The sequence below is a fragment of the Neopelma chrysocephalum genome, unplaced genomic scaffold (genome assembly GCF_003984885.1).
Source record: "Neopelma chrysocephalum unplaced genomic scaffold, ASM398488v2 Primary Assembly neopelma1_94, whole genome shotgun sequence".
Taxonomy (NCBI): Eukaryota; Metazoa; Chordata; class Aves; order Passeriformes; family Pipridae; genus Neopelma; species Neopelma chrysocephalum.
Window position 1 is genome coordinate 177473 of NW_020897756.1, and position 9112 is coordinate 186584.

At 53.0% G+C, this 9112-nt stretch overlaps 1 protein-coding gene across 2 annotated transcripts in view; it reads right to left on the minus strand.

Annotated features, from left to right (window-relative positions):
- Positions 1-8954, minus strand: part of CDH22 (cadherin 22) — a 76165-nt gene extending 67211 nt beyond the window's left edge. The window contains exon 1 of one of the 2 annotated variants that reach the window (XM_027693901.1): positions 8907-8954. The gene's annotated coding sequence lies outside the window, so the exon portion shown is untranslated. Of the gene's footprint in view, positions 1-936; positions 981-8906 lie in introns of those variants that run through there. The other variant, XM_027693902.1, reaches the window with a different exon arrangement.
- Between the last annotated feature and the right edge of the window lie 158 nt (positions 8955-9112).

Here is a 9112-nt window from a genome sequence, read left to right on the forward strand (position 1 = left end):
ATATACTTGGGAAGCACCAGATAGCACAGTGATGAACTAGATATAAAAAACATAGAGATGAGTCTCAGTACCAGCCTTTCATCGCTCACAAGGGAAATGCACGTGCTGCCTTGTGGAAACCAGGACCAGACATTGTGTCCTACCTCTGCCTAAGCCCAGCTCAGCTGCAGTTTAAAGAAAAGGCCTTCCACCATGGGGCTTCACGGTCCCTCCCTCTCATTTCTATTTCACAGCAGCTTTTCACAACCAAGGCAGCGCTTACTATGAACCACACAGGCTCAGCTGCAGGATTTTCTGCTTCTGGGACAGCCCAAGGTTTGGAAAATGCCTCCCTAGAAGCAAACTTGACTGGAGTCTGTGCCCAGGAACTGAAAAAACACAGTGAGTGTTTGCCTTTGCATCCCTTGTTTTAGTTTTTCTCTTCTTTCACTTCTCCTTCACTTATTAAATCAGTTTTACCTCAAGCCAAAAGTTTTCCTCCTCCTTTCCTTTTCTCATGCCCCACTTGGGAATGAGGGAGTAAGCAAGTGGCTGCGTGGTGCTTGGCTGCTTAGCGAGGTTATTCCACAGCAGTTCCAAAACACATGGCAGCACCACTGCAGGCCAGGTTCACAGCCAGAGCAGAGCAAGTCAGACTGACCCTTTCTGAATGCATTAAATAGAAAACAGCAGCCATGGCACAGTGAGAAGCTGCCATTCTCCTTGCACAAAGCTTTGAGCCCCTCAGTCCCACGACACCAGCTCGTATCTCCTGTCCTGGAGCAGCCAAGCACCACCCACCTCCCATCTAATCCACTAAAACACATTTAGCACTCTAGGTGCAAAACCAATTAAAGCCTCAGCTGATGGTTCCAAACATCCTTCCCAGCCAGACACGGGTCTCCCGTTGCACAAAAATACAAACAGCTTTTTCAGGCAAAATGCATAAATGCTCACCTGTGGTGGCTACTCCAGCCAGGGAAGGCTCAGTGCTTGCACTTCACTTCATGCCTCCATCACTTTGTGATTATCAAGGAAGGGGGGAGCAGCATCATCCACCAGCACAACAGTCAGTTCTCTAGGCAGGACTTTACAGCTCCAGCTCACAAGCTCTTGTCTGCCTTAGCTAATCCATTGCCAAGTCCTGGGCAATGCAAAGCAAGGCCATGTCTATGTCTGCAGGGTCAGCCACAGTCCCTGGTCACTCATCCCATGGTCCATGGGGGCTCACAGTTGCAGACCTGGTCCACTGCATGCTGGGGTTCGTCCCTTGCCCACACCCCCAGGTGACCAAGGCACTGCCATCAGCCTCCACCACACCTGCTGTGGAGACTGCTCCTGTCTTGCATGGCCACGAGAAGCTGGACCAGATGAAACCCACCCAAAGGTTCACCTGAGAGGAGAACTTGGGTGGCAAAGCAGAGAGAAGGGATTTGGGAAAGACACGCTCACTCCAGAGCCTCAGCGAGACGAGCAGAGCCATTGCCCAGAGGAGGACCCTAGCTCTAATCTCACCTCTCACAGCACCTTTCAAATTAATTGGTTAATTGGCACGCCGGGCTGTGCATACGAAAGGAGGAAGGATGGCTCCCTCTGCCGGCACCGACCCGAGGAGGAGCCCCCCGCCTTCCCTTCCCTTCCCTCCGGCACCGGGGACCACCCGGGCCACCTCGGGATCTCGGGGACAAGCCCTGGGCAGAGCTGAGCTCGCACCTCCACAGCATCCCAAAACTGGCGCGGGAAGAGTCCCCGTGTCCTGCAGCACAGGTGAAGATGCCCAGTGAAGGGGTGCCCTGCCCTCGGACAGTGCTGCTGCACCAGGAGTTTTGTTGCAGAAAACACCGTGCCACCGGGGAACAGCCCGGGAGGGCTGTGGCGAACGGGTGTTCAGCTGACTTTTGAAAGTTTAAGCAGGGATGTAATTTCTTAAGGACTCTGCTGATGCTCAGCTATTCCTACCTGCCATCAAAAGGTTCAGCTGTATTTCATAAGTGGGAAGGCAGCCAAGCTCAGAAAGCTGGTGAAGTCCAGCTCCCAAAGCAGCCCCCTCCCTCACCTGTATGTCCTCAACCTTCCAGACTCCAGTGACAGGGGAAACAATTCCCTCTCCCACACATGCACAACACTGGCACGTGCCTTGTCAGGGCTGTAACAACAGGGGAGAAAGCACATTTTCACACTGCTGAAAAACAGAATAGTGAAAACCCAGAAGGACTCAAGGGTAACTCTGGAGTTTGGTAGCGGGGGGGGGGGAGACAAAACAGTGCCCTGTTCCAGGTTAGCAGACTCATTTGCTCACGGTTAGTATGTGCCATCTCAAACTGCTCCTCTCTAGAGAGGGTGATGAGGACAGGAGGAGGTGCTCTGAGCTTAGGAGCCACTTTTAATGACAAGGATTACTGGAGAAACAGCATTTTGGGGATTTGGGATTCCGGGAAGCAGCTGCAGTAGGAGCAGAGGGAGATAATCCCAGTGTGACAGACAGAAACACAAGGAAGCAGGACTGGGGAAGGGAGTACAGCATCCCCAGGCACACATATACAAGTTACTGTCTTGCACAGCCATTCCAGAGCAGGAGGAAGACATCAGAACAAGGGTCTGGCACTCCTTCTGTCCTGGGATGACCACACCAGGAGGGTCTGAGCCTCAGGAGCAGCCAAACCTTTATCTGTCCTCCCCAGCTCTGGCTGACATGGGGACTCAGAGCCAGAGGAGCCACCTGCCCCACAGCCTGCCTTCAGGAAGCCCAGGCTCCCTGGCCAGCAAGGGGCATCCAGGCTCTGCCCAGGAAGGCAGCAGGGGTCACCAAGGGGGCAGATCCAGGCCAGGGCCTGGGGAACACACATCCTGAGGTACCCAGCTCCAACACCTCTTGGGTGGGCATGGGGCCTCAGACCCCCCTGTGCTGGGGTTTGCCTGCACACAGCTCCCGAGTGCCAGACCACAGGGAAGGGCAGCAGTGCTCAGGAAAGAGCCCAGGGACAGGTGGGTGTCACCCACAGAGGCTGTGCTGAGTCCCCAGTGCTGCCATGCACAGCAAGGGGACGGGGCTGCCGTGCCCTGGAGGGGCTGAATTCTGCACAGCACTGGACACAGCTCAGCTGTGGGAATGAGCTCCCTCCTGCCAGGCCAGTATCAGGACCATGTCACACCCTCCTGCTCTGACTCAGTTTTGCCATCAAAACCTCAGGGAAATGCCAGCTTACCAGAGCAGTGCTCAGATCCTGTGCTTCCTCCTGCAGCTGCTGTTTCCAAATATCACACATCCTTGGTCTGCTGGGTGCACACCACTACCTGCACCCACATGCACACACAGGCTCCTGCCAAAAGGCAGGCAGAGCTTTTGAGGCTCCATTTATTGCCCAAGATGTTTCTATGGCGACTCCCTTCACATCCCATCATTGGCTGCAGAAAGCTTCTGGCCATCAGCAGCTTCAGGTGAGTTGAGGGCCCCGAGCTTCAAGTCACCTGCAGTTAAAGCCACTGGCTACAGTCAATTAGGAAGAGATTAACAAAACCCTGGCTGAAGTGGCAATGGTGAGTGAGGCAGTGTCAGCAAGGAAAGAGGAGTGAGCCCATGTCTCCTTCCCCTTGTGTTCTCTGTTGCAGGGAGGAGCAACAAAGAGGGGTAGGAGGTATCTGCAAAAGGCTGTTGAACAAACAATTCTGCTTTCATGATTCCCTGAAGGACTTCCCAATCAGCAAGGCTCACAAAACTGTCACAGCCAGAGCACAGGACCACTTTGTTCCATGAAGTGACACACCCTGGCACACCACTGCCCAAACCAGGGGCAGGATGCTCCCAGCTCTGCTGGGTACCTGGTTAAATGCTTCTACAGGACAGCCACAGATCTGTGGCTGCTGCTGACAAACAACAGACCCAGCATCACCTCCATCGTACCCACAGCTTCCATCATCACCCAATCAGGGCCAAATTCAGCACAGGAGACAGCAGTGACAGTGTGAGACAGGCAAGGTTGCTCTGTTTGGGGAGCAGACCTTGCCCTCAACAGTGTGACAGCAGTGCTAACAGACACTTTGCCCAGAGCCTCAGTCCTGCTGAGTGTGAGCTAGGGCATGGCTCTCTCACTAGGACCTGAAATTAGGAAGTGTAGCACTGAGTGGAGTCAAAACTGAATGAGCTCTGCTGGGCTTTCTTTCCAGGCTCAGGAATGCACTGCCAGAGTCAGAGTGAGGGGCAAGGAAGTGAGTAAAAGCAGGGCAGCAGAACAGGGCACAGCAGGCAGAGAGAAGGCAAGTGCAGATTTCTCAGACAGGAGCAGCAGGGCAGGACTGGAAACACAGAAGTGCTGCCATTAGCTGAAAAAATGTCATTAGGTTGCAACGAGTACTGTAACCTTCCCTTGTGTTTAGTGAGCTATCCTGAGATCTGGCACCCAGCAGAAAGGACACCCTTTCTGAAAAGCACCTTGATTTTCAGCCTGTAGTTGTAGCAGCAGTGAATGAGCCAGTCAAACCGAGCCATTGGGCTGGAGCAGATGGACCAGCTTTGGGCTGGCTGCCTCTCCTCTGCCCAAGGGCACAACTACCCCCACTCTCAAGAAGAACAAGATAGGGGCCTCAGCTTGACAAGGTCTGTCCCCCACCTTTCTACCTTTTGCTCAGAGGCCTTCTAGGGCCTCTGGGGAGACCTGTTCCCAGCTGGTACTGGGGTGCACCCTCACCTCCACCGCACTCCCCAGGCTGGGCACCAGTGGAGAGGTCGGGTCAACCCAGTGCAGAGGCAGCACTGAAACACAAAGTTTGAAGGAAAAAAACATGCTCAGCCACTGAGGCACAGGCAGCCCTGGACAACCCATGCACTGTGAACAACCTCTTCTCATGCCCCTACCTCCCAGCAGAGCCCTGTATCCCTGCTTCTTTTACAAGCACCAGGTAACACAAGCAGCAAAGGGAGCTCTGCAGCTGCCGTGGGCTCTGCACCCAGCTGCCAGTTACCACCTGCCCACAGGCCCTCAAATGAGAGAAGAGAAGGTGCTGCAATGCTGTTGAAGAGCTGAGACATACGCTTGCAGGAAGAATTCCAACCACACCGCAAGAGGATCAGAGGAACAGCAACACCCAGAAGACACACAGCTTCCATCAGAAAAGAAGGAACCCAGACCCTCTGCAGGAGTCCCAGTCAGCCTTGTGCAATGAGGGAAGGCAGAGACTGGTGGAGAAAGATCTCCTTTTGCTACCCAGATACTGTCCTGGAGAACCAGCACTAAAATGCCATCCAACAACCCTTTCTCAACAGGATAACACAGAACTCTCTAACACAGAACTCCCTTCTCCCCCCCACAGCACAAAGGACAGAGAAAAGAAAGAAAATGAAGGGGACACAGAGCCAAGCTGAAGTAAAGTCTGGACTAGTCTCTGAAAGCAGAGTTGTTGCAAAGGGTAAGATTGAAAATTACTGTAATGTGCTGTATTCCTTTTATGGATTTTGCAAATAATAGAAAGTGACGACTAAATGAAAAAGAAACTCTGAACTGGGAGGATGGGTCTCTGCAGTGGCTACCAGCAGGAGCAGAGAGCCCCTCACCTGACCCCTCCAAAGCTCTCTGAAGCAGAAACTAACCCACAAACTAGACACGACTGCAGAGATAAATACCCTCCAGCCCATGCTAGGTGACAGGTGAGTCCCAGTCCCAGTTCAATCCTACACTCCAAGTCTTCACTGGAGCAGGGAAGGCTGACAGGCAGCAATTTGCTGCCCAAATCCAGACGAAAAGACTTGGCTTTTCTGCTGGGGTGGAGGGGGGACTGTGCCTCACAAGCAACACGAGGGACATGCAGGTGTGAGCCCTGTGGGTGCTGGAGTAGCCAAACCCATGGGGCAGAGCTCTGTCCCCTCACCTGCAGCCCCGGGCAGCCACACACAGAGCCCTGAGCACAGGGTGACCCAAAGGAACCCTGCCCACTGCAGAGCAAGGAGCATGAGGGTGCTGAGGGCATAGGGAGGACACTCCCAGGGCAACAAATGGTCTGAGGCAAAGCTGGTGACATCCCTCCCCTTCGGGCACCCTTCCCGCAAGGAAACCCCACGGGATAAACTGGTGGTAGAGACCAAAGGGATCCAGAGAACAGCAGGGAGCTTACACCATGTCCACCTACCACCTCAGGCAAGGAGTCTTGTTGGGACTCACACCCACCTCATCTTTACATGTCAATTTTTCAAGAAAGCAGATCACTCAAAAGGGCCTGTGCCTCGGGATATGTATGGACTTATCTGCAGAGAAGTGTCATTGCTTGTAAACCCAACCACAGTTGCATAACCACATGGTTAAAAGATAATGACACAAATTCATACATGGCTGTATTCTTATGTACAAATACTGTTTCGTGACATGATGTTGAAAGAACCCAAGTGTCACCACACTCCTTCTTTTTCAATATGTTTTTCTTTACTTTCCAAAAATGGGTTTTCAAAATATAAAAACTAATTATTTGAAAGTAAATATGTAATTGTACTTTAAGGGAATAATATCAGATTAAATCCCACCTGAAGTCCAATCTTGTTTCAAAGCTTCCATGAACAATCCAATCCTTCTAAGGAGATAAAGTTCATGGGTTGTAAAAGGGGTTTCAAAAATACAAACAAACAAACATTCCCTCTGCAACGTTTGCAGCCAAATTTTACTACTATGGGATAGTGACTAGGAGCACAAAAGTAAAATTTCCTACAAAAAAACCCTTGCTAGCCCAATATTATTTTCAATGTGCAAAAAACCCCCCAAAAGCTAATCAGACAATATACACAGGGAACAGTAAATTATGACCCTTTTTCTCAGAATCCTTACACACAAGCAAGAACTATGAATTTTTCAATCATGACATTGCATTTAATGCATGAAAATATCACATTATTTGATACGGAGCTAGGAAAAATAGGATTTTAACTGTTATTTTTAAGCTAAAGCCAACCTTTTCTTTCTTTTTATTTTTTCCTGGAGGCCTGCTAGCTTCTTTTGAAAAAGAGTTTTAAAACTGACCTTCTTTCAGTAGCCACTTCTGTGTCATAGGTATGAAATCACCATATCATATTATAAAGTGTCAATGCACCAAAAAGCAAAGGGCATATTTTTTTTTTTAGGTAGGAACAAAGCTGGCCCTTTTTACCTATGAAACAGCACATACTTTTTCTTTCATAAGCCCACCAATTCCATCTCTGTATTATTCAGCAACCGGCATTTCATACAGAGACCAAGCCTCACTTGCTCTGACCCCCACCTCACCGGAGCACAGGCGTACGTGATATAAAAGTCAGTGCAGAATCTGGGCCAGCTTATTCAGATTTCAGTGGGCTCTACCCTGTGCTACACTAAGGGTACCGTCAACATTTCAGGATTTCATCAATGAGCAGCTGAACCACCCTTTGGCCTTGAAAACAAACAAACACAGCACCAGCACAGGAAAAAACGTTTCAGATTCAAAGCCAGAGAAGCTATTTGTTTTCAGCATTTGAAAACTGATGTACCAGGACAATGATCTCCAACCTTGATAATTGTTTGCTGCAAATACTCCTTACCCAGCGCTCTCCTGAAAGGGGTGGAGAGCATCCACCAGTCTCACAGGGAAAACCTGGCAAAGCCCAGGCTCTGAGCTGGGCACGAAATGTATGAGTACAGAGACTGCAGGCTTCAGCCATGCTCTGAGCATTAGGCACTCTGAAGAAATAGAAACAGGTCCCAAAGAGTCATTAGCCGAGATTTCCTCAGTGGCATGCAAGACTCTGTTGCAGTGCATGGCATTTTAACAGCACAGTACCAACCCAGGCACAGGGACAGAGAGGCACATCCCTCATTTACCACCTCAGGCCATGCAAGCAAGCTCTGGAGAACCAGAGCTCTGGTGGAGCCATCCATCCTTCGTTGCCCTCTCAGGTCCAAAGGCTTCCCTGAGGTGCACTGCACTGTCTCATGAAGTTATGTCTGAACTCCTGAGCCTGCCTCTCCTTGCTGCTGCCTGCACCATCAGCCCTGTAACTGGTCTTATTCATGCACACAATGAGGTTGGACGAGAGGACACAACAGCTCTCCCCGGACTGTGCAGGATGTTACAACTGCCAGAAATCAAACAAGAAGAGCACAGGCATCAAAACCGCGTCCCTCCATTCCCAGACCCACTGCCAGTGCCCACAGGAGCCCAGATGCCACGGGCTGGGCTCCCTAGATGCCCAGTGAGAGGCACCTTGCACGGCAGCGCTGGGCCGGGGCAGGCGGTGGGAGCAGACACGGCTGCAGCTCTTGCTCCCACAAGGCCTGAGCGCAGCCAGTTGGGAACCACATTTTAAATGAGGAAAGTGCTAGTTTTAGAACAGTTATTTTTAGTTTGCTGTTAGGACAAAAACGCGGCTCTGCGAAGAGAGATGTTACCCGGCCAGCTCTAAGGGCTCCGGGCTGGGCTCCTCAGGCATTGCAGCCACACGTCCACACACACCCCAAGCAAAACCCATGTGGAATGGGATGGGCACGAAGGCTCTGATCTCTGCGAGAAATGGGGAGACGGCTCTTGTGCAGGAAGGAGCCCGAAGAGGGTGTTTTAAGATGCCACCGGTTAAAGAAGGAGCTGCAGCTCTCCAAGCACCGGAGCGCTTTAACTGAAGGGTGTGCTGGGACCCGCCGCTGGCGGAGCCGCGCTGGAGCCCGCGGTGCCAGCGCTGAGCGCCCGGCAGCGACGCCCAAGAGGCATCAAACCTCCGGCTTCTCCCGCCGACACCGAGGAGACCCGGGGCACCCCGGGCTGCGGGGCTGCACGGCCCGAGGCGGCGACCCCGGGGCCGGGCCGAGCCCGCGCTCACCCGCGGGGAGCGCCCGCCGCAGCCCCGCCGAGCGGCGGCAAAGTTTGCGGCGCGGCGAGGGACGGAGAAGTTGGGCTGCCCCGCGGTGCCCGCCCCGCCGCCCCCCCGAGCCGGCTCTTACCTGGGGCGGCGGCCGCGGCGGCCCCCCCGCGCCGGGCGCTCGGCCTCCCGCGGCATCCTGCGCGGCACCGCGGAGCCCCGGCAGCCGGGCACGGAGCGGAGCGGAGTCCCAGCAGCCGGGCAGGGAGCGGATCGCAGCCCCAGCAGCCGGGCAGGGAGCGGATCGCAGCCCCAGCAGCCGGGCACGGAGGGGATCGCAGCCCCAGC